This window comes from Rhinolophus sinicus, linkage group LG09 (genome assembly GCF_036562045.2).
Source record: "Rhinolophus sinicus isolate RSC01 linkage group LG09, ASM3656204v1, whole genome shotgun sequence".
Lineage (NCBI taxonomy): Eukaryota > Metazoa > Chordata > Mammalia > Chiroptera > Rhinolophidae > Rhinolophus > Rhinolophus sinicus.
The window spans coordinates 54,222,128-54,247,745 of record NC_133758.1 but is presented as its reverse complement, the minus strand read 5'-3'; the positions used below and the strand labels follow the sequence as shown (position 1 = coordinate 54,247,745).

General features: G+C 42.9%; 1 pseudogene; it reads right to left on the bottom strand.

The window, feature by feature from the left end:
• Positions 1–21,943: 21,943 nt before the first annotated feature.
• LOC109434429 (putative E3 ubiquitin-protein ligase IRF2BPL) lies at positions 21,944–24,659 on the bottom strand (annotated as a pseudogene).
• Positions 24,660–25,618: the final 959 nt, after the last annotated feature.

Genomic DNA, 25,618 nt, shown 5'->3' with positions numbered 1-25,618 from the left:
TGTGAGCCTGGGAGGGTGGCTGGGACACAGTGAGGGCCCAGACCTGAGTTTATGTACACAGCCCAGTACCAGAATGCTTTCAGAGAGTAATAACAGAAAATATAAGTGGCTTGAAAACACCATGCCATGTGTCAAATCAGTTTTACAAACAATTGCTCAAAGATTGAAAACTGGTGTTTGGCAGCCATCAACTTTCAGTGTTTATGTCCTCTAAGAGTAGGGAAAGGAGTACATGATTTTGGAGGTTGTATAAAAATATCTCTACTTATTGGTTTATCCTTCATGTTCAACAACAGGAATTTTTCTGAGGGCCTATCCTGTACATAGCAATCGGTTAAATTACATCCTGAGGCTGATGCCTGCCCTCCAGGCATCAATCACCTGCACAGGGAGATAATCTGTACCCATGGTTCAGCAATCAAGCAGCAATTAAAGGAGGTACTTGATTAAGGGCCTGAGTGGGGGGAAAGGGAGGCAGATGACAAACACTGGGGAGTTTGAAGGTCGATGAGCTCAGTGTGTGTGCTGCAGAGGCCCCAAACGACCTTCGGGAGTGGACCACCATATTTTATAAGCCACATCCACAAGGTGGAAGCACATTCCAAGAGTCAGGAAACAGTACGAGCAATGGCTAGGAGCATGGGAGGGTGGCTGGGACACAGTGAGGGTCCAGGCCTGAATTTATGTAAACAGCCCAGTACCAGGTTGGAGGATAGGCTGGGAGCAGAGAGAAGCGCTTAGGTGACATGCTTAGGGAAGTAGATATTTTTGAGCAAGACAGTAACATAAAAAAAGATCTGGCAATGGTGACTGTATACCAGACTAATCTACTTTTTCTATAGTACATATCACCTTACAACACGTTAGGTAGAGTACGTTTTTATTATGCTTCTTGTTTATTGCCTGTCCAGAATGTTAGCCCCCCAAGAAGGCAAGGATCTGCAGTGCCTAGAACAGTGCCTGACACATAGTAGGTGCTCAATAAATATTTACTGAATAATTACTATTTTCACATTTGTCTCAAGACCAAATACATTTAAAATGTCAAATAATGAAGAGTGAGATATTGAAAACAAAGAGTGAATTTCTCTCTATTGAAATTTATCTGCCTGATTTAAAAAAAAATGTCCTCAGAGAGAAAAGGATGATTTGGTTGGGAAAATGCTGGTCACAGAAGTATTGGGAGGAATCATTTTATACTGAAAAGGAAGGGGTAACCATACTGGGGGTGGGAATAAGTAGGAATTGGAAAAGACCACAGTTTTGGATTCTATTCAGGAACCACTAATTATTTCCCCCCTAAATAAAAGTTCAATGAAGAATGGCCACTCTGCATGTTGAATTTAGTTTCAAACACTGATCATTCAGCACAGTATAAGACAGGCTTAAAACATGCCTAAATACTAAAAATAAAGTGTATCATCTTAAATTTAAGCTGTAAGAAGTGTGTGTGTGCTCATGCTCACACAAAAGCACACATTACTTAGTGTAAATAGGAACAGTCTGCCCACATACAGATATTGTTGCTCATCGCCAGCCATGGGGTGTGCACTTAGTTTTCTAGCCCAGCAATGGATGCACATGCCAGCCATGTTTCCTACGCAGGTCCCTTTGCAACCCCAGTATGAATTTGTAACAGAGTTGCCTCTACTCACCCCCTTGTCATCACTGGGTACTGAACCCACCTCTCCCCACCAACTTATCCCCTTCCACCTGGTGCCACAGTACATTTAAATACCTTAGGTGTGCCTGTAATATTGCTATCTACCCGGCATCATATTAAATGGGAGATGGGCTTGTGCACCTCATATGTATAGTACAATTTAAGTTTTATAAATAACTAATGCAGTAAGAGTCTAACCAAGTATGATACTGTAGGGGTTCATAATATGTCACCCCAAAATATGTTACTTTGGCATATTGGCTATTTTGAATTAAAAGGACTTAAAACCAGCAAGTATGAGAAGGACACTCTGCCCCTCCTTTGTCCCTCTGAAAGCAAGACATGAATCTCCCAAATGAAAGGTACCCTCCCTGTGCCAGAGGGATAGAAAGCATTCTTATTGTCAGAGGCAGGGAATGCAGGGCCAAGAAGGCTGTGTAAACAAACCTTGTCACTTCTCCACCTTGTTAATACCCCTAGCCCAAACCTCTTTATATTCTCAATTCTTCACAAATGTATTGGTTCTTTGTCTGCAAGGTATAAAAGCCTCCTGCTTTGGTCTTTTCTTTGAGTCTTATATCTTTGTGAGGATCTCGTATGGACATATGCTTATACATAATTAAAACTGCTTATTTTTTCTTGAAGTCTGTCTTTTATTATGAGAGCAGAGGGGTTCTCAGCCAAGAAGCTAAATGGCAGAGGAAAAACAGTTTTTCCTCCCCTACAATACTTTGTACACTGAAATACCCACATTATGGGTCAAGCTATCCTCTTTAAGTATGAAGTGCCCAGCTCATTACATCTGTTAGCTCCCACAGGTCCCCTGTCCACCTTCATTGTCTCTCTCCCAGAGCACTGCCCTGGCTGGAAAACGTCTGCAGGCTCAATTGCCCACTCCTTTCCAAGGGGAGTTGGCCTTTGGGGATTCCCAGTAGGATATTGGACGATAGAGAAGTGAATCAGGACAAAGAGAAAATTCTTCTGATAAGAGATGATGGTGGCTTGTACCAGGTGATGATGAAGATGGATATGGTGAAAATAGAGCCTACTGAGGTTTGCTGACAGGATTTGCATTTGTGAAAGATGAGAGAAAGGAAGAATGTCCAAGTTTTGGCCTTAGCAACTGGAAGGAGAAAGTGACATTAGTGGAGACAGCGAAGAGGGGAAAAAACAGGTTTGGCAAGGATGGCAGGAATTTGGTTTTAGATGTAGTAAAATTGATATACTGAAATAGGGCCCGGTTGGGACTCCCACAAAAGAAGCCTCGCCTTTCCCTGCCTTAGAGCTTGACAATCGATCAACCCTGGGGACACAGAGCCAGGAGAGCAGCTTCCAGGCTCTCATGAGGAAAAGTGCGGGCTCAGTTATTAGATGGCTGATCAGCTGTAATCAGATGGCCATCTGCTGTGGTTGGTTGGCCATCAGCTGTTACTGGTTAGCCATCAGCCACTAATATAACTGCCGTGGCTACGCTAGCAAGGGCTGATTGCAGCTAACAAGTGGAGTTGGTTGGTTGGCAGAGAAGCGGATGGCGGATTGCGGATTGTGTGGATCCTGCTTCCTGTGTCTCCAACCCAACCACCAGCGAGAATACAGTGGTATGACTCCCCTATCTATGGCTCCGTTATTGTTCCTTTTTGGCCTCACCATATCCTTCGTTCTGGTGCGGGGAGCGGCACCAGAGACCCTGCATGACAAACCCCCTCCCTGTGGTTTGAATTTAGAATGTCTCTTGTCCCATTTCCTGAGCTTAGGATGTCCCCTGTCGCAGTTTCCTGCTTTAGATAATTACCCTGAAACTTATGCTAGCTTACTAGTCACAATGTTTCCCCGTGCTTGCCAATTACAATCTTTCTGGCCTAGCATTCTTTCCAGGTTATTGTCATCACTGCTCCTCGGTTGATGACCACATTGGAGAGCCACAGCGCCATAGGGGAGGCTCCATGCAGACTCCCAGAACCATCACGTGGCCTCTGGGGGAATGCCCAGATTTTCCCTTAAATATCCCAGGCTGGTCTGAGAACATGAAGTCAATTTTCGGAAGTGATAACCTGCTGCCTTCTCAGACCACCGGTGCTCTGATAATAAATGCTTATTCTATGACCCAACTCCTGTGTTGGTCTATTGGCTGAGTCACAGGCAGCACGAGCCCCGGACTCGTTTGGCCTCCAGTTTCAATGCCACCTAGATGCCCAAATTCTCCTGTTGAGTAGACAGATGTTGAAGTCTAGAGTCCAAGGAAGAAGCTGTGCTAGACAGACACATATAAATTTGAGAATCATCAGCAAGTAGATGAATTTTTAAGCCATGAGACTGAGGATGTTAAATATTACACTTTAAAAATCTCTCTCATTTCAAATACATATTGATAAACAGCAACTGTTCTAAAACCTATTCACAATTCAAAGTATCCAAAATTGTTTATAAGTAGAAACACACACAAAGCTCCTCAGTTTGCTGTACCAATGGCCTTGTACTATCTTCTCTGAGTGATTTTACTAAAGATGGTAAGTAACCTTATGGTTACATTACAAGTTGTTCCCTGGCCAACCTCATTAAGTCTAGAATTTTCCCCTAAATTATTATTACTTTAATTGAAATTAGCCTGCCTTATTCCCTTGAAATACAAATACCCTAAGGAAACTTTTCCCTTGTTTTGAATATGAGGAAGATTTGATAGCTGGACTGAAGAAAGAAATATGGAAAGCACAAGTAACTCTTGCCACTTAATGAACAATATTGAAAAATGAGATCACCTTGATTGCAACCAACTTCCTCCTTTAAGAGCCTGGTTCCTTTGTGACTGTGGCAGGACTTAGTGAGCCTGCTGCCTGGGTCAAGGGTGCTCCCTAAGGCTCAGGCATTAACTGCACTGAAGCGAAGTATTCTGAGATATAACCTTTGTCCCTCTTATTTCAAAAGAACAATATGTTAACTCTAGAAAATTTAGACTTTGCAGGTAAACAAGCAGAATAAAAAATTACCCATAAATAATAGTTGTCAACATTTTGGTAAGTAGCTGTCCCATCTTTTTGCTCTATATATGCACATTTTCCTTCCCCCCCGCCCCCCCAAATTGAGATTATATGACAAAGAGTGTTTTGCCACCCACTTCATTCATTTAACCATGTGGTTAAGTGAACATTTTTTCGAGTCATTAAATATTTTTCCAAAACATCTGTTAAAGAGAAAACCATAGACCCCAAATAGTGTTACTTGTGCTAAAGCTCACGATACCAAACCTAGATTTAATATCTGACCTAATTGCTGTTTCATCCTTTCCTAGAAACATAATCTTAATCATCCTGTCTGGAATTTCCTGGTCAAGCACTACTAAGGTAATCTGTCACATGGGTACTCTCCCGCCCCCACATTGAAAGAGGCAATCTGCATGATAACAACCATCCCTCCCCCTCCCAGGAGTCCAGATGTGAAAATAATCCTTTATTTTCTTTTGTTAATAATTCCCTTGCCCTACCCTTCTTTCCGTAAAAAACTTCCATTTTGTACACCCCCTAAGAGCACCCTTCTAGTTGCTAGATGAGACGGTCCCGATTCATGAATTGCGTAATAAAGCCAACTAAATCTTCAAATTTACTTGGTTGAATTTTGTTTTTTAACACATCTCTTTTGTGGTTAAATAAATTAATATGGGTTCATCGAAATTCAAGATAAATTATCAAATAGGCATTCATTTCATAGCCACATCATTTCCAACATATTCCCATTTTTATAACAAACAGATCTGACAAAATGACCCACTTCAGAAAATATGAATCTATGTTTTAGAGACAGCAATGGCTACAGAAAGTTCCAAAGCCAAGTTCCTTAGGCCTTCATTTTGAGCTCCACTGGCTGTTAATTAACTTAATACAATTTTCATAAAGAGGCTTGCGTATTTTGTTTTTGTACACAGCAGATTAAATGTGACAAAGGAAAGGAGCTGGTAGGGGTAGGGGGAATTACCAGAGGCAGGGGGAGGAGGAATGGTGTCATGCGGGGCGGCCTGCGGGGTCTCTGGTCCCGCTCTCCTCATAAGCGCAGGATATGGCAAGGCCAAAAAGGCAACACTCACGGAGACATAGGTAGGGGAGTCATACCACTATATTCTCCCTGGCGGCTGGGTTGGAGACACAGGAAGCAGAAGCCACACTATCCGCAACATGCTGTCCACTTTTCTCTGCCAACCAATCTCACTTGCTAGCTGCAATACGCTCTTGCTAGCTCAGCCACCATCTTGCTAGACTCCATTTGCTGATAGCATGTCCACGACCGTTATATTAGTGGCCAATGGCTCACTGGTTACAGCTGACGGCCAACTAGCCACAGCTGTTGGCTATCCAATCACAGTTGATGGCCATTTACTACCAGAGCCAGCACCTTTCCACATGAGGCCAAGAGCCTGGAAATGCACTCCTGGCTCTGTCCCCACAAATGGAGAATATGGGGTATGAATGGCTGAGGGGAGCGGTTAGTGATAGGCAAAAAGGATACTCTCATCATTTTTTTCATCAAATATTTTTTAAGTATATGATATGTACTAGCATTGTGAAGACAAGCCTATCTAGCTGGGAAGAGAAAAACAAATCAGAGTTCATACAGCAACTCTATAGGGATTAAAAAATACAAAATAGTCAACAATAACAAAACTTAGATTCAACGTTCTCTGTTTAAGAAGCTCTCTATATAATACTTGATGGAAAGATTTCCTTCCAATGGTTAAAAATGAAAAGTGTTGGTATTTGAATGAGAGTCAGTTACTTGGAGAGTTCTAATAACTAGGAGACCTCATTGCCTAACCACACCATTTCAGGATATTGTAGTTAATATGCAAATCAACAACAGCTGTGAAGATAAAACCACCACAGCACTAGCACAATAGGCTGAATATGCTGGCAAGTTTTGTCGGGTTCTCTTAATTGGAAACTGCTATGGAATTAAAAATACATATTTATATATACATATATACTGAGGGTGCCAAAAAATGTATACATATTTTAAGAAAGGAAAAAAAAACTGTGTTAAAATTGTAATAATATATACTGATAACAAAAGATGAATATAAGTCACATTTGACTTCTGCAATTACAAGAGGTGCTCAAAGAGGTTACCATGAATGTCCAGACACTTCTGATTATGGCAAACTACTGCTTACACAAAATATTATTGAAATGCTCATATACTCATATATACAAATACTCATATATATAATACTCATATATATAAATATATATAACATACATATTTTACACAAAATATTATTGAAATACTCATATACACAGAATTTATCAGTTTGGATAAAACAAACATTTTAAGAATATCTAAATGTTAATAGTCTCCGTTCAGAAATTCTAATCTACTTAGAATTTTAAATGGAATTACTGCCAGATGAAATAAAATTTCATCTTCAACTCTTATTTCATTTGATCTGCTTTATCTTCCTCTCAAAGAAAAAAAATTATATTTCTGTCAACAGCAAAGAATTTTGTTTCCTATAAATATACCCAGTAGCAATATACTTTAAAAATCTCATAATTTCAAGGTGAATAAAAACAAAAACAAACCAACAAGAAAGTTGAAGGGAGAAAACAAGATTTAAAAATATTATTTAGGTTAGAAACTAGTCAGTGGAGCTATTATATTTATAAATTGATATACCGCTGTGCATCGAGTAAATGACATTCAAAACAGATTTTTGTAAAGAAAACAAAATCACAATTTACAAATCAACAGAGAATATAGTCAAACAGTTCCCTCTACTGGATGTTTTAATAAAAAGCTAGATATACTGAATTCTTGCATAATGGGAATGCAAAGAAATTGGAGATACAGGACAAATCTGAAGGTAGTCTCTATGGGGAGGAGGGGCCATGACAGGAACAAGCTGAGGGAGTATTTTTACATCAGTAACCTTTGAATTTTTTATGGTGAGAGTATATTCATCACATATGATTTTTAAAAATAGTAAACAAGATACAAAATTCTATATACAATATGTCAATTTTGTTTATAACATTTATATAGTACATATATTTAATATATTATATAATATAGGATGTAAAATATGTAATATATAACATGATATAAAAATTACATATAAAAATATGATATAAAATATAATATACAGTGGTACATCGATTTTTTAACATAATCCGTCCGGAAAACCGTTCGAGTTCTGAAACGTTCTAAAACAGCCAACAGCTAGGCCTCAGGATCTTGCACTCTGTGGAAGCCGCGTGACATGTTCAACTTCCTAGGCGTGTTCGAAAACCCGAAGCATTTACTTCCTGGTTTATGGCGTTTGTAACCCGAAATGTTCGTCTACGGAGACGTTTGAAAACCGAGGTACTACTGTATAATATAAAGTAATATATAATATAAAATGTAATATATAATATAAAATATAATGCATATTAAACATATATATCTAAGTAGAATCACACCAGAAGTCAACAGTTTCTAATTTTGGCTGAAAGGATTATGGATGATAGTTATTTCCTTTTTTTATGTTATTTTGTATATTCTAAATGTTTTTTAATAAGAATGCATAGGTTTTATAATTCAGAAAATATTTTATTTATTTATTTTTAAGATTTTTATTAAAATATAGCTAACAGACAATATTATATTAGTTGCAGGTGTACATCATAGTTATTCAACAGTACCCACCTGGCACTATACAGAGTTATTACAACATTATTGATTATATTCCCTATGCTGAAGACGTGATCACCATGATAAGTCCAGCAACCATCTGACACTGTACCATGCTATCACAAAATTATTGACTATATTTCTATGCTCTATGTTACATCCCCAAGACTTATTTGTTATATACCTGAAACTTTGAACCTCTTATTCTTCTTTATCTTTCACCCCCTTTTTAATTTTTCAGTTAGAGTTTACATTCAATATTATTTTATATTAGTTTCAGGTATATAGCATAGTGGTTAGATATTTATATAATTTAGGAAGTGATCCCCCTGACTAGTACCCACCTGTTACTATACATAGTTATTACCATACCTGTATTATTGATTATATTCCATATACTTTACATCCCTGTGACTATTTTATAACTACAATCTGTATTTCTTAATCTCTTCCCCTTTTTCACCCTGCCCCTAATCCCCCTCCCATCTATCAGCCTGATAGATCTAATACCCATCTGACACCATACATAGTTGTTACAATAGTATTGACTATATTCCTTATGCTGTATCCTACATCCTACATCCCCATGACTACTTTGTAACAACCGATTTGTACTTCTTAATCCCTTCCTCTTTTCATCTACCCTCAACCCCCACCGTCTGGCAACCATCAAAATGTTCTCTGTATCTATGAGTTTGTTTCTGTTTCGTTTGTTTGTTGATTTTTAATTTAGATTCCACTTAAAAGTGAAATCATATGACATTTGTCTTTCACTGTCTAACTTACTACATTCAGCATAATACCCTCTAAGTCCATCCATGTTGTTGCAGATGGCAAGATTTCATTCTTTTTCACATCTGAGTAATATTCCATTGTACATATGTACCACCTCTTCTTTTTTTTTCTCTCGGAATAATTGTATTTATTTATTTATGGTTGTAATTCCACTGCATACACATATGTGCAGTTGGTATAGTTGTTTTGTTTTTGTTTTTATTAGTTTCAGGTGTACGAAACAATGTAATAGTTAGACATTTACACCCCTCATAAGTGATAACTCCTCTCCCCCAATCTGCTACCCCTTTGACATCATATATAACTGTTACAGTTCTATTCACTCAATTCCCTATTCTGTACACCACATCCTGTGACTATATATGTATATATTAAATTATAGTTGACCTTCATTATTATGCAGCTTCAGCTTCAGGTGTACACTGAAGTGGTCAGACATCTACACCATCCCTGAAGTGGTCTCCCTAATAAGACTAGTGTCCATTGGAAACCCTACAAAACTTTTAAAACATTATTGATTATATTCCCCAAACTGTCTTTCATATTCCTGTGGCAATCTTATGTTTACCAATTTGTATACCACCTCTTCTTTATCAATGCATCCATTTAGGGACACCCAGGTTGCCTTCATATCTTGGCTTATGTAAATAATACTGCAATAAACATATGGATGAGCCCATCCCCTCAAAGTAGCATTTTGGGTTTGTTCAGATAAATACCCTGAAGTGGAATTAGTAGGTCCGTTCTTGTCCCTTGTTATAATCTTTGTTTTAAAGTCTATTTTGTCTGGTATAAGTATTGCTAACCCAGTTTTTTTGTTTGTTTGTTTCCATTTTCATGAAATATCTTTTTCCCAACTCTTTACTTTCAGTCTGTTTGTGTCTTTCGAACTGAAGTGAGTCTCTTGTAAGACTGAAGTGAGTCTCTTGCAAGCAGCATATGTAAGGGTCTTGTTTTCTTATCTATTCAGCTCCCCTATCTTTTTCTTTTTTAATTTTTTATTGGGGAATATTGGGGAACAGTGTGTTTCTCCAGGGCCCATCAGCTCCAAGTCGTTGTCCTTCAATCTAGTTGTGGAGGGCACAGCCCAGCTCCAAGTCCAGTTGCCGTTTTCAATCATTAGTTGCAGGGGGCACAGCCTATCATCCCATGCAGGAATTGAACTGGCAATGTTCTTGTTGAGAGCTCGCACTCAAACCAACTGAGCCATCCGGCTGCCCACCGGTGACTCAGCTCCAAGCTCAAGCCGTTGCTTTTCACTGGACCATGTGGGAATCAAACTGATGACCTTGGTGTTATGAGCACTTAGTCGACCAGCTGCCCACCAGCGGCTCAGCTCCAAACTCAAGTCATTGTTTTCAATCTAGTTGTGGAGGGCACAGCTCATTGGCCCATGTGGGAATTGAACTGGCAACTTTGTTGTTAAGAGCTTGTGCTCTAACCAACAGCCATCCGGCCGCCCCAGCTCCCCTGTCTTTTGATTGGAGCATTTAATTCATTTCCATCGAAAGTAATTATTGGTAGGTATGTAGTTAGTGCCATTTTATTATTCATATTTTTATTATTTTTTTAAAAAAATTTTAAAGAAGTCCCTCTAAGATTCCTTGTTATACTGATTTGGTGGTAATGAACTCCTTTAGCTTTTTCTTTTCTTGTCTTTATCTGTCCTTCGATTTTAAATGATAGCTCTGCTGGGTAGATTAGTCTTGGTTGTAGATCTTTGTTTTTCATCACGTTGAATATTTTGTGCCAATCCCTTTTGGCCTGGAAATTTTCTGTTGAGAAATCAGCTGAGAGTCTTATGGGAGCTCCCTTGTAGGTAACTAACTGCTTTTCTCTTGCTGCTTTTAAGATTCTTTCTTTGGCTTTAACTTTTGGCATTTTAATTATGATGTGTCTTGGTGTGGGCCTCTTTGGGTTCATCTTGTTTGGAACTCTCTGTGCTTCCTGGGTTTATATATCTATTTCCTTCTCCAGGTTAGAGAAGTCTTCTGTCATTATTTCTTCAAATAGGTTTATTCTCCTTCTGATACCCCTATAACGCGAATGCTGTTATGCTTGATGTTGTTCCAGAGGCTCCTTAAACTATCCTCAATTTTGGGGGTTCTTTTTTTTTTTTTTTTTTTGCTGTTCTGATTGGGTGTCTTCTGCTACCTTACCTCTAAATCGGTGATTTGATCCTCTGCTTCATCTAATCTACTATTGATTCCCTGTAATGTATTCTTCATTTCTGTTATTGTATTCTTTATTCCTGACTGGTTCTTAATTATGTTTTGTATGTTCATTTCTATGTTTTGTATCTCTTTGTTGAAGTTTTCCCTGAGATCATTGAGCATCCTTATAACCAGTGTTCGGAAGTCTACATCTAGTGGATTACTTATCTCTATTTTGTTTTGTTCTTTTTCTGGAGCTTTGTTCTGTTCTTTTGTTTGAGACATGTTTCCTTGTCTCCCCATTCCTGCCTCCCTGTGACTATTTCTATGTATTACGTAGGACTGCTATGTCTCCCGGTCTTAGTAGAGTGGCCTTATGTAATAGGCGTGCTGTGGGGCAATCTTCCTGGTGACTTGAGTCTCTTACTCCAGGTGTGTTCCTTGTGTGGGTTGTGTGTGCCCTCCTCTTTAGTTGAGTCTAGGTTGCTATTTGCACATCAATGTGAGAGATTGACCCTTGGGCTCAATAGTTATGAGGACTAGCCATGACTACAGTGGAGGAGTTGTGGTGCAGGAGCTGACCCTACAGAGCAGGATCTGCCTCAGCAGGGCTCCTGGTGCCTGCCCAATCTGCTCCTTAGGTGTGCTGTCCTTGGAGGCAGCTGGATGATGCTCCAGCTGGTTTCAAAGCTGGCTACTGGGGCCACCTGGGAGGTGACCCACTGCAAATCAAGTTCAGTTGCAACCCATGCCCCACCCAGGGTCACCTGGCAGGAGCCACAAAGAAATCTGCAGAGGGCCACCTCCCGTGCATGCTTGGAAGTACCTTGAGAGGCCAAGCCATGAAGCAAGGCCAGCTGCCACTATAGCTGGGTTTAGGGCTGCACAGTCAGAGGTGCGGGACATGCTCAAGCCAGATGCTGCTTGTCTGGGTTCTGCAAACCTTTGAGATACCCTAGAAAAGTGTGCAGCATGAGCCAAGGCAGACTGTTTGTACAAAAAAGCCACTGGAAGAGGCTTAGGTGTGTCCAAAAGTTGGGCAGGGTGGGGTCTCAAATTAGCCAGTACTTGGCAAATGAACTGTGTTAGCCAGCTTGATGGAGACTCAGATATGGTGGCTGCCTGTGTCTGCACACCAGGAAGTGGGAGGGCTCAACAAAGGAACATTGGCCTCTGCCAGCTCCTCTGTCCAGGAGAAAGCCGCCTCTCCAACCCCCCATCCTGATGCCAGACAACTCAGTTCCCCACCATATGTCCTTGTCTCCTCTCCAGCTGTTGCCCCAGCACTGGAGCCAGTGATTCTGTTGGTGGGTAAGTCTGCACGTGTTCTTTTAAGAGGAGTCCCTGGGACTCCAGCCATCCTCTGTCTCACTCAGTCACAATGTCCGCTGGTTTTCTCAGTCAGAAATTATGGGGACTTCTCTCCCTGGCACTGGAACTCTGGACTGGGGAGTGGCTGGGACCCCTCACCTCTCTCAGGGGAACCCCCCACAGCCAAGATATCCCTCCCAATTTTTAATGGTCACAAGTTGGTGTGAGACCAACCCATTCCACGTTTCTAACCCTCCTACCAGTCTCAAGGTGGCTCCAGCTTGTCCTTAGTTGTAGGGCTTTGGTTCAGCAAGATTTTAGGTGATTCTCAATGATAGTTGTTTTGTGGTTTAGTTGTAATTTTGATGTGGCTGTGGGAGAAGATAAGCACAGAATTTACCTACTGTGCCATCTTAACTGGAAGCCCTATCAATAAAAAGTTTTAAAAGCCTAGTAAAAATTAGGAAAATAAAAGAGCTTTTTTTTTTTTTCCCCAATGAAAAGGATCTTCAGTTATTGCTAACCTACTTAATCAGTGCTTCTGGCAGTTACTTAGGTAGGCATTTACTCCTAAGAAACACATATTGCAAAATATAGACATATATAGATTTTGATCATCAAAATCTTCCAAGTTGTATGACTTGAAATAACTCATGAAATCATATATAAGATGTTCCCAACTTATTTGTGGATTGTGTGTTTCTGCCCTGTGGTTGTTTAGAACTCAAAGCATTTCACCACAGGCATAATGCTCTAAATGTACTTCTGAGGTTGGGTCACAAAAGTCAATTTTACCCAGAGTACAGTTAACTAGTGTGTAAATAAAATGTAGTAACACGGGGCCGCCGGATGGCTCAGCTCTGAATAACAGGGTTGCCAGTTCGAGCCCCACGTGGGCCAGTGAGCTGCGCCCTCCACAACTAGATTGAAGACAACAAGCTGCTGCTGAGCTTCCGGAGGGGTGGCCAATGGCTCAGTTGGTTAGAGCGCGAGCTCTCAACGACAAGGTTGCCGGTTCAATTCCCATATGGAATGATGGGCTGCACCCCCTGCAACTAAAGATTAAAAATGGCAACTGGACTTGGAGCTGAGCTGCGCCCTCCACAACCAGATTGAAGGACAATGACTTGGAGCTGAAGGGCCCTGGAGAAACACACTGCTCCCCAGTATTCCTCCCCCCCAAAAAAAGGTAGTAAAAATGTCTACAATGAAGAATAGTAAGCAGCGTTCCCGTAATACTGGTATAACCCAAATGAGAGCTGGGTCCTTGGCCTGTGAGCTGAAATGAAGTTCCTCAGACTCCAGTACCCCAGTACTAGGGTGTGAGGAAGTCCAAGCCTCTAGAAGATTTCTGTGAATTCATAGGGACTTATTCTTTTATGGTCTCAAGACCAAAAGAATGTAGTCACATTAATGCGTTAGTGAGCTCTGTGGGTCTGCTAAAAATTCTGTAGGGGAGAGAAAAAAGGGCTTATATCACTCAATGTAAAGACCCATTTTATATTAAAAATATTTGTGAATTAAAGGACTCTATCAAGAAAGTAAAAAGTCAACCCCCAGAATGGGAGAAAGTACTTGCAAATGATATATCTGATAAGGGTCTACTATCCAGAATTAAAAAGAATTCTTACAGCTTAGCAATAAAAAGGTAAATACTCCAATTAAAAAAAAATAACCATCAGATCTGAATAGACATTTCCAGAGAAAATATGCAAATGGCCAATAAGCACATTAGTCATTAGTGTTGATATAAGGAATATACAAACAGGTGGAAAATTTTTATGAGTTCATTTGAGCCAAACTGACAATAATTGCTAGAAAGAAGAATCTCAACAGACTAGGAAAATGCTCTAGGGAATGGCAGTTTTGCAGCTTATTATGTATATTAGAAGCAAAGGAGGAGACGTAAGGAGGGTTACATGAAATCCGCTGGTGATAGTTTAAGGGGGTGGGAGAAAGCAAAATGGGGAACTCTCTGGGATTGGATAAAAGGTAAAATGGAGAGACATATACTTCTTTTACATTGGTAGGTACAGGATAGTTACAAGATAACAATGAGAAGGAAAAAAAATCAATGAGGGGGTCCTGTGGTCTTGTGCTTTGGTGCTTGGGTGTGCCCTGAGGGACCTGGAAAAAGGGATTATGCTGACTTTTCATGGGTATATTATCTTAGATGCAAAAAGACAATACTGTATTTCCCCCAAAATAAGACCTAACAGGAAAATAAGCCCTAACATGATTTTTCAGGATGCTCATAATATAAGCCCCATCCCAAAAATAAGCCCCAGTTAAGATCGTCAGCCGGAAAGACGCATTTAGCACATCCATTGCAACATACGATGGACATATTGAATTATAAAATAATATTAATATATAATTAAATATAAATACATAATATTATTGACATTAATACTTAAAATAAATGATAATATAAATTATAATTAAGTATTTGTAAATACCCAACCGGGCTCCTTCGGACAAGAGGTAAACGCCTATGTAAACAGATGAACTGGAGACTTATTGCCAAATGACCAATCAGAGTACAGACACAAGGCACAAATAACGTGCGCACTTGATAACAAACGGACGTGGTTGTGTCTAATATGAATCTTCATAATTCAATACATCATGTGTTGTAACGAACGTACTTAATGCATTCATGTGAAATGAAACGTTTTCTGAATTCTGGTGCCTGCAATTTTTCGTCACTTTTGTGTGGACCATCATTCTTAACTGTCATCATTTTTGTTGCCACTCTTTTCTTGTAAGTCTTCTATTAACACTTGATTTAATGGTAGATTTAAAGGGAATAATATTTTGACCTCCAGACAAGATGAGTGCAAAAATAAAGAGCTGTTCCATCGAGTACAAGAAAAGAATTGTGGAGGACTCCCGGGGCAAGAATCTTACAGCTTTCTGCAAAGAGAAGAAGTTGGATCTCCAAATGGTCTGAAAATGGCAAGTAGAGTATGATAACCTCAGTCAACAGGTGGACGAGGGAAATGCTAAGGAGTATGAGCTGGAAGATATCATCTGTGAATGGATTGCTGACAGGAGAGCAAAGGCTTTGGTTGTACGCAGGGCTGATATTCAACCATTTGCCCTTGCAATGGCACCACAGTTAGAAATATCCCCAGAAGAATTCAGAGCATCACAACACTGGCTGGATGGCTTCCTTCAGTGATATGAACTGTCTCTAAGATTGACAACACTGTTCAAGCTGGAAGATACTGAAGTTATTAAATGTGCACTTGCATTCAAGTCCTTTGTTGATGGCATTGACTTTTCTAAATACCAATTCTCCAACATGATTGATATGGATGAAACTGCAGTGTTTATGGGCCAAGGATCTCAAACGACAATTGATCAGAGGGGTGCCTCGTCAATCTACATTCCCTCCACTGGTTACGAAAGTGCACGTGTTACCTGTATTTTGGCAATTCGTCTGGATGGAAAGAAAGCCCCACCTCTAATTATCACTAAGGGCAAGAAAGGTAAGGTTGAATGTGTTTCAGGCATTTATGTTCTTGAAACTGAAAAAGCCTGGTGCACACAAGCACTTATAAGGAATTGGGTCAATTTAATGCTGCCACTTGTTTTGCGAGGGGGCCAAAGAGTTCTGCTAGTCTGGGATTCAGCCAGCACTCGCTGTGCTAAAGACATGAAGAACTTCCTTGCAGAGAGAAGAATAGATCAAATAATGATTCCCGCAGGAATGACTGCCTATTTCCAGACACTTGATATTGAAATAAACAAGCCATTCAAGGATGATTTGTGCATGGAAATCAATGACTACATTGAAAATAGAATGGAGAGAAATAAGTGTGGAAACTTTGTGAAGCCCAGCCTGCAAGAGGTCGTGACTTGGGTGAAGAATTCATGGATAAAATCACTGACAGCTGTGTTCCCAATGCACTATGAGCAGGCTACATGGACAAGAAGTGCTCCTTTAAGGAGCGCTCTATTGCTGGACATGAGAGATTGGGGCCAATGGTTCTACAGGAAATGGAGTCACAAGAAATTCAAGCCGGAATTCGGGGTTTGGAGAGTTACGATGCTGTTTCAGAAGAAGATGACATGACTGTATTTGAGTAAATGTAGATTGCTGTACATGAATAAATGGAGATTGTTATGCATGAAAAAATAAGACTTTCCCTGAAAATAAGCACTACTACATCTTTTGGAGCAAAAATTAATATAAGACCCGGTCTTATTTTCAGGGAAATACGGTAGATAGGCTCACTTAAGGTAAAGATCGACTTGTGTCAAGGAAGCTACAGGCCCAGGATGTGACTACTGGCCATGACCCGCTTTTAATTAGGAATTTTTATGTTCAGACCATTCTATGTGGTTACTTTCAGTCTCTGAGTTTGTAGGGCCCACCATACAGGCCTCCCCTGAGCTTGTCAGGTTTAGTATGTGACCTCTTTTTCATCCACATTAGGGAAATGCAATTCAAAACCATGATGAGATATCACTTTACACCCACTAGGATGGTCATGGAAAGGATGTGGATAACCTGGAACCCTCATACATTGCTGGGGCTCATGTAAAATGGTGCAGCCACTGTGGAAAACAGTTTGGCAGTTTTTTCCAAAAAGTTAAAATGAAGAGTTAACCATAGTACCCAGCAATTCCATTCCTAGGAATATATCTGTTTTGTTTGACATTGACTCCTAAGAAACAGCTTTGGGTCCTCTTTAACCTCTTCCTCGTGTCTATTGGATAGCTGGGTGCTTTTATTCTCTAAAATATGCACTCAGGACAATTGAAATGATTATATATTTAAATAAGCATGGCCCAAGGAGAATGGTTTAAACTTTGTTCTCCTTATTCCAGTTCTGTCACAGAACTGTATGTGCTCAAGACTTCTATCTCAAGGTGGAGAGGCTCAGATAGATGTGGTGGTTTCCTTTGTTGTATTTATAAGGTCTGTGCTTCTGCGCTGAGCTACTCTGCAGATCTGAGTGGCCCTGGCACAACTGGAACTCATCATGGCCAGTAAGTATCACCTGCTGTATTTTCCAGGCAAGCAGGGCAAGTCGCTCCATAAGTCAGGTGCCTGTCCAGGCTACTGCTAAATAACCAGTGGTGATCCTAGAGTAGATGATGGGGCAGCATCTTCTGGAGCCCCAATTCATTCCTAATACCATCATCTCCACATTTCCATTCTTTACCTTCTAAAGCCTATGAAAATTAACCTAGGCCTGGGAAATTAGGTAATATCAGTACCAAATCTAGACTTTTCAGAAATATTTGGATTTTTTGTCTGAGAATCAAAGATCTGAATATGTCAAGTGCAGCTACCATTTGGAACTGGAAAACAAAGGCTACCAAGATTTGTTAGCAGAGCCACATGGGCAGCCAGGGGATAGAGAAGTTAATAGATGTACCTGTGTACAAGGTACAATTTATATATTTCTGTCTTATCCACTGTCTCAGCTTGTTCTCTGCTGCAGCACCAGCCACAAAGCTTCACATCTGTCCCTCCCAGAAACCCTTTCCTTAATGGCAAGCTTCAAGTTTTCCTCCTCTAATATACAAAGCAATTCAGCCACTTCCATTTCAACTCCTGTAACCACAATATTAAAGAAAACACGTTTGGCAATAAGCAGTCCCTAATATGCCCAATATATTCAGCTCATTGTGAATGAATATGGTCAGCTCTCCCAGATGAAAATCCCTGCATGTACAATTATTTATTCATTCAGCAAACATTTATTGAGCAGATACTAGGTGTTAGGCGCTGGATGCAAAAATAAAGCACAGGGTAGAGATTCAGAGGTGAGACCCTCCACTAACAGTAGCCCACTGTCTGTTTTCTGGCACCCTGCCTTTGTGCAAGCTCTTCCCTCTGCTGGTGAGCACATCCCCTCCGTTTGTATGATTAACTTGCACTCAACTCTTGACATCACTTCCCCAGACCAGCCCAATCTGTGTGGTTTCAGAGCATCTCTTCCCTGTTCCTATAATACAGTGTGCATATTTTTATCTTCACATCTGTCACAGAAAACTGAAAATAACTCCTAAAAAGGGGGGAAGAGAAAGCTTAGAGCAGACCACATTATTTTCGGTATAGCTTTGAGGTTTAAAGATTTGATTTCTCCTGATTTAGCTTCTAAAAAAGGAACAAAAATGAATTTTGGTACAAGCATAGAAGATTGCCTGTTAGATGTGACGTGGACAGGCTCTGATGCCCCCAAGAGCTTGCCAATTATCCTGACTGCACAGCTCACCATTTGCACACTTGTCACTGCCTAGCTAATGGCTTGTGGGATGGCGCCTGTGCCGAAGTGCCAGGCTGGACAGGAGGGACCTGGTCAGAGATGCTTCTCTTAGGGAGTCAGCATGTGGGGCATCGTAAGGGGACAGGAATGTGAAGCAGAAATGGGAGCCCATAGCAAGGCAGGCAGTCAGCTGCAGAAGCAGAGATAAGCAGGCTGAACACCGACAGGCTGAGTTTTGCATGTAGTGGTCTCTCTCCAGTGGCAAACAGCAGAGGGTGCTTCAGGCTGTTGTTGGGACTAAGGAGACAATGTAGATGTCAATTTGCAGTCCTCTTGAAACCTAGTAGCACACCTGAGCTTTCTTGTGCCTCTCAGCTTCTCTAGAGAGTCTCATGAAAACTCATCAACAGAGGTGTCATCTAAATATCTCTCTGACAGAGGTCAAAAGAAAGGTAAGAACAATGGATTGGAAAGGGAAATCTTTAGGTAAAAAAAGAAGCATTTCAATTAGATGTGCAAAGTTTCTGTGGTTCACCTATTTTTTGTTTTTGGTATTCTTAAAGCTTTATTTTAAAAATTTGGGTGTGCATACACAGACATTTTTATCATTATTATTTTAAATTTTCCCTACAAATCTTATTTTATTGTGGTAAAAAGCACACAACATAAATTTATCCTGTTAACAATATCTACGTGGACAGTATAGTATTATTAACTACATGCACATCGTTGTACAACAGATCTCTAGAACCTTTTCATCTTGTGTGACTGAAACTCTATACCCATTGAACAACAACTCCTCCATTCCCCCTAACCCCAGCCCCTGGCAACCACCATTCTACTTTCTTTTTCTATGAGTTTGATTACTTTAGATCCTTATATAAGTAGAATCATGTATTAATAGTATTTGTCTTTTTGTGATTGGCTTACTTCGCTTTGCATAATCTCCTCAAGTTTCATCCATGTTGTAGCATATGACAGGATTTCCTTCCTTTTAAAGGCTGAATGATATTCCAGAGTATGTATAGACCACATTTTCTATATCCATGCATCCATCCATGGACATATATGTTGCTTCCACTTGTTGGCTATTGTGCATAATGCAATAAACATGGGTGTGAAAAATACCTCTTTTGGGCCGGCCTGGTGGCTCAGGCAGTTGGAGCTCCGTGCTCCTAACTCCAAAGGCTGCCGGTTCGATTCCCACATGGGCCAGTGGGCTCTCAACCACAAGGTTGCCGGTTCAATTCCTCAAGTCCTGCAAAGGATGGTGGGCTGTGCCCCCTGCAACTAAGATTGAACACAGCACCTTGAGCTGAGTTGCCGCTGAGCTCCCGGATGGCTCAGTTGGTTGGAGCACGGGCTCTCAACCACAAAGTTGCCAGTTCAATTCTTCGAGTCCCATAAGGGATGGTGAGCTGCGCCCCCTGCAACTAGCAATGGCAACTGGACCTGGAGCTGAGCTGCGCCCTCCACAACTAAGACTGAAAGGACAACAACTTGACTTGGAAAAAAAAAGTCCTGGAAGTACACACTGTTCCCCAATTAAAAAAAAAAAAAAAATACCTCTTTGAGATCCTGTTTTCAATTCTTTTAAGTATGTACCCAGAACTGGACTGCTGGATCATATCGTAGTTATATTTTTGATATTTTTAGGAAATTCCATACTATTTTCCATAGTAGCTGCCCAATTTTACAACCCACCAACATTGCAAAAATATTCCAGTTTCTCCACATCCTCACCAAAACTTGTTATTTTCTAGGTTTTTTTCTTTTTAAGATTTTATTGGAGAAGGGGAACAGGGCTTTATTGGGGAACAGTGTGTACTCCTGGGACTTTTCCAAGTTGGAAGTTGCAGGGGGCGCAGCCCACCATCCCTTGGTGGGAGTCGAGGAGTCGAACCAGCAACCTTGTGGTTGAGAGCCAGAGCTTCAACCACAGCTCCGTTGCCCAGTTGCCCAGAGCTCACACTCTAACCAACTGAGCTACTCGTCCATCCTCCAGGTTTTTTTGATAGTGGCCATCTTAATGGATATGAGGTGACATATCTCATTGTGGCTTTGATATGCATTTCCCTGATGACTAGAGACATTGAACATCTTTTAATATGCTTGTTGGCTATTTGTATATCTTCTTACGAGAAATGTCTATTCAAGTTTATTGCTTGTTTTTAAAAATAGAGTTATTTGCTTTTTTTGATATTATTTTTAGGAATTCTTTATATATTCTGGATATTAGCTTCTTATTTGATATATGGTTTGCAAATATTTTCTTATTCCATCGATTGATTTTTAACTCTTGCTTGTTGCACAGATTTTAAGGTTGATATAGCCCTGTTTGTCTATTTTTGCTTTTGTTTCCTGTGCCTTTTGTGTCATATCCAAGAAATTATTCCCATTCCAATTTCATGAAGATTCTCCCCATCTCCTAAGAATTTCTTTAAATATCAGTTGAATTTATTACAAGTTACTAAGCTCCAAGGTACATTACAGTGTTCTGTTAGCTACAGAAATGTATAAAGGACAAACAGATCACATTCTCCGTGTCTAGTATTTCGCTCTACTGTTCAAAAGCATCCCTGCATCAATAAAGCAAAAACAAAACAACACGTGAAAATTCAGCACATTCACTTCAGTAGAAACAAACCCAAATATTTTCCCCCACAAACTTGCAACAAAAAAACACCCGGCCCCCTCCCAACATCCCCCTTACCATTTTGCAAAGAAAACAGAAAAACAAAACAAAACAAAACAAAATAAAGTGAAGACTTCAACACTTGGGGCTGTTTAGAAAGAAGCTGTCACCATTTCATAGCATCATTTTTTAGGCAGCAACACTGGCTTTGGGGGGAAAAAAAGTTATTTTCTTTTTGTGTGTTTTTTTCCTTTCAGAGAATGCATAACATTTACACAAATACACACCACCAGCAGCAGTCGTTGCTAAGGGTTATTAATTGTGTACCTAGGCAAACACTCTGCCACTAAATAAATGCTAACAAATACGATGAAAATGACCCAACCAATATTATATGGTTTAACACAAACCAGTTTATCCTTCAAATGAAGTTACATACCTTTGTTTCAAACTATGGAAACATACGACGAAAATAATGTCTATACATAAGACTAACTTTTTGCAGTTTGTTATATTCACAATTCTACATCTTGGGGGTGAGGGAAGGGAGGGTCGATGTGGGCAGGGAGGGGCCCTCTGGATTGGAGAGAAACTAGTCTGGGGCAAAGGAGGTGGCTGTCTTGTTCAAGGGTCTCTCTCCTTTTTCACTTTAACATCCCTAGCTAAGATAGTCGCGATTTCACCCTGCATGAAAGCCCAAGGTACGTTTGACCCTACTAGGGGTCATTTCTTGACGCTGGGGCAGTACGCCTTCCAGTGACCCCTGGGCCTTGATAACTCTTTCTAGAGCAAGGCAAACAGAATTTGTGGCTGGAGACGGATGGGCACTGAACGAAATGCGTGTCCTCCAAACGTTCGTGGCAAATGGTAAAGCAGAGGGGCCCGCTTGGCCACAGGGGAATCCAGAATGTTTTGGGGGTGCACTTGGTCCATGCCTGGGTGGGTGCTAGGTGGCGGGGGGTGCCATCTGCAAATTCAGGTCCCTGTTCCGTGAGGCCACGGCGCTGCCCGGGCACAAAAGCCGGCGATACTGGGCTGCTGTTGTACCACGCGGTCGCAGTGGTGGAGTGCACGGAACTGCCATCCTTGGGCGAGTGCGCGGTGCCCAGAGTGCTGCGGCCGAAATGAGGGCGGACCTGGGGGATGGACCGTTCTGAGGGCCGACTCGGGCAGGGTGGTTCGGTTGGAATAGGGTCCTAAGGGTTGGGGCGGTGGAGACCGACCCCCGGCCGTATGCCCCGGCGCCACCAAGTCCCCTACCAACATGGTGAGCTTTAGTGCCTCGCTCTGGTTCGCCATTCACTGCTGCCTCTGCAGCTACTTGCCCAGCTTCAGCTCGCCCTCGGTGGAGTCCGGAGGCTCGGGGTGCGCCTTTCTCTTAAGCAGGTTGGCGGACCCGAGGGGGAGGCGGGCTGCAGGGCCCCAGTCCCCGGATGGGGCACTGAGGGCGTGGCTTAGACTCACCAACGCCGTGGGCAGCACCCGGCAGCTGCTGTCCAGGTAGGGCTGCGGCAGCATGTTGGCGCCGGGCACGCCCTTCTTGAAGAAGCGCAAGGTCTCGGGCAGCAGTCTCCAAGTAGGCGCCAGTTTCCGGAGCCGTGCTTTTTCTCGTACTCCAGATACTTGAAGCCGGAGGACAGACCCCGGCCGAAGTCCTTCATACAGTCCTGGTACATCTGCTTGGCTCCCCCAGATGCCCTGGAGTGCATGTTGCCCGAGCCCAGGGGGTACTCAATGAATAACTTCAATTCGTAGTCCATGTCGGGCTTGGAGACAGCGTCCAAGGCGAAGACGCGGCCCAGCAGCGAGTGGTCCATGTTGAAGCGAACCTCGTAGGATGCGCAGCCAGCCAGCGTGAGCAGCGTGTCGCGGACCATCTTGGGCTTGTTGGCCCACTGCTCCGCGCGACTGCGAAGGCTGTCGCTCAGCTCGGCTGGGTTCTCGGCGTTAGGTTGCTTCTCCTTCAGCTCACGCTGCTGGTCGATGTTCGACACCGAACCGGACCTTTTGCCACCAGCACCCACACCCACCTCGGCCACCGAGGACAAGGTCGAAGACTACGTGGGGGACGCCCAGCGCGCCCCCGAGACAAGCGGGCCCTGGGGGGAGGGCGCTGGGGGCGCGGGCGTCGGGGGTCCACGGCTGCCCAGGTCGTAGGGCGGCGGTAGGGGCAGCACTGAGGCGCAGGCCGGATCGTTAAGCAGCGTCTGCAGCAACAAACTGGTGGTGGGGGGGACCATGAGTTAGGGGCCTCTGCCACCCCCCTGGTTGGGCAACACCGTCACTAGTCCACCGTACGTCCCGCGCCAAGACGCCACCGACGCTGACGCCGAAGACGAGTGGGGCTCGGGGGGTTCAGCTCTGGGGGCCCCTCCTCCAGTGCAGGTCTGCGGAAGCCATTGGGGGCCACCCAAGCCATTGGGCAGCCGTGTGGCGTGGCTGCTGCTTCCCAGGCCTACAGGCGGTGGCGGATACTGGAAGCGGCCGCCCTGTTCCACCGTGGCGGCGGTGGCGGTAGCGTTCAGGCCGTAGCGATCCAGGCCGGATGGGGTCGCCAGCACCGCAGGCTTGCTGGAACCATCGACATGGTTAAAGTGTTGTTGCTGTGGCTGCTGCTGCCGCTGCCTCCACCGCCACCGCCACCTTACCCCGCAGGGCCACCGTCTTGACCCCGACTGGAGGCGGCGATGGGGTGGGAGTGGGGGAGCGGCAGTCCTGGGAGCAGCCAGGTACCCGCTTCAGCTGGCGCGTGGTCTTGATTACAAACTCTAGGCGATCGGTACCCTTATAGTTGACACAACCGTGGCATACGGGTTGGGAGAAGACCCAGATCATGGCCCAGGTCATACCGGGCAGGGCAGGTCGCAGGACTGTCTCCGAGAATAGGACACTTGTGCAGGAGACTTGTTGCCAGCCCTGAGGAAGGTAGACCACCTGCTGATCTGCTGAAGGCTGTCTCCACAACACCTTCTCTGCGAAGACTGGCTGGCTGGAGAGCGAGTCCGGCAGCCAGGGAACGGGTAGGGTGAGAAGAGTTTTACAGTGTTAAGTGGTGGGTTTAGTTCTTTAATCCATTTTGAGTTAATTTTTGTATATGGTGTTAGTTAAGGGTCCATCTTTATTATTCTTTCACATGTGGATATCCAGTTTTCCCAATACCATTTATTAAAGAGACTATTCTGTTCCCATTGTGTACTCTTGCCACCCTTATTGAAGATCATTTGGATCAAAATGGCGGGGTGAGGTGAGCCTCTGTAAATCTCCCCTGGAATTTACAACTAATCGAACAATTATAACTCCACAAAGGACTGCCTGCACAGCAGACAGGCAAGACAAAGAGGCCCACCAATGAATTCACTTAAAGGTGGGCGAATTGCATGAGCGGAGGACAAGGGAAGGGAAAAGTGAGGAGACAGAGCTGCGCGGGCACGGGACGCAGACCTAGCTCAGTGCTCCGAGCTCTCTGCATCCCAGAGCTACCACAGCTGCAGGAGAGGAAAGAACTCGGACTGCTAGGGCTCGGCTTATGGCCCACAGGGCTGAGGGGACAGCATATAACACTGCTGAACCCAACATTCACGGCAGAGATCTCGGAGAAAAGACTGAGGGAAGAAGGCTGAAAACAGTGGTTTAAGCCCTCACTGCCGAGCTGAGAATGGAAGCCTTAGGCCCTGAGACTAGCCGCCCCCTCCCTACCCTCCCAGAACTCGCCTGCCCCCACCTGCCCGGTGCTAGAAACGGAACAGTAACGGTGTCAGATCACAAGAACAGAATGTTTGCTATTCTGAGAACTGTGGTCTTCAGACAGAGATTCGCAACCCAACTAGTTCCGGCAAAGGGGAGGGAGCTGTGGAAGCAGGACCCGCTGTGGTGGTGGTCGCAGCCATTGCTCTGGGCCACCTCTCACAACTGACGCTGCCCCTCGCCCCACCTATCTGGGCGGATCCCCGCAGGAGTAAACAGAACTGCTGAAACATATGGGCATTGAATCTGGTGCAGGAAGAGCTTTGGAACTTCAAAAGCTCTCCACATACCCACACAGACACTGCGCCCTGTGACCCAGGCGAACTATTAACAGAGGAGAAGCCCATCTCCCAGGGAATCACCCCATTGTGTGAGAAGCTAGAATAGTGCAGAGAAAACATAGCACTACTGTGTGAGAGAGAAAAACAGGCTGCAG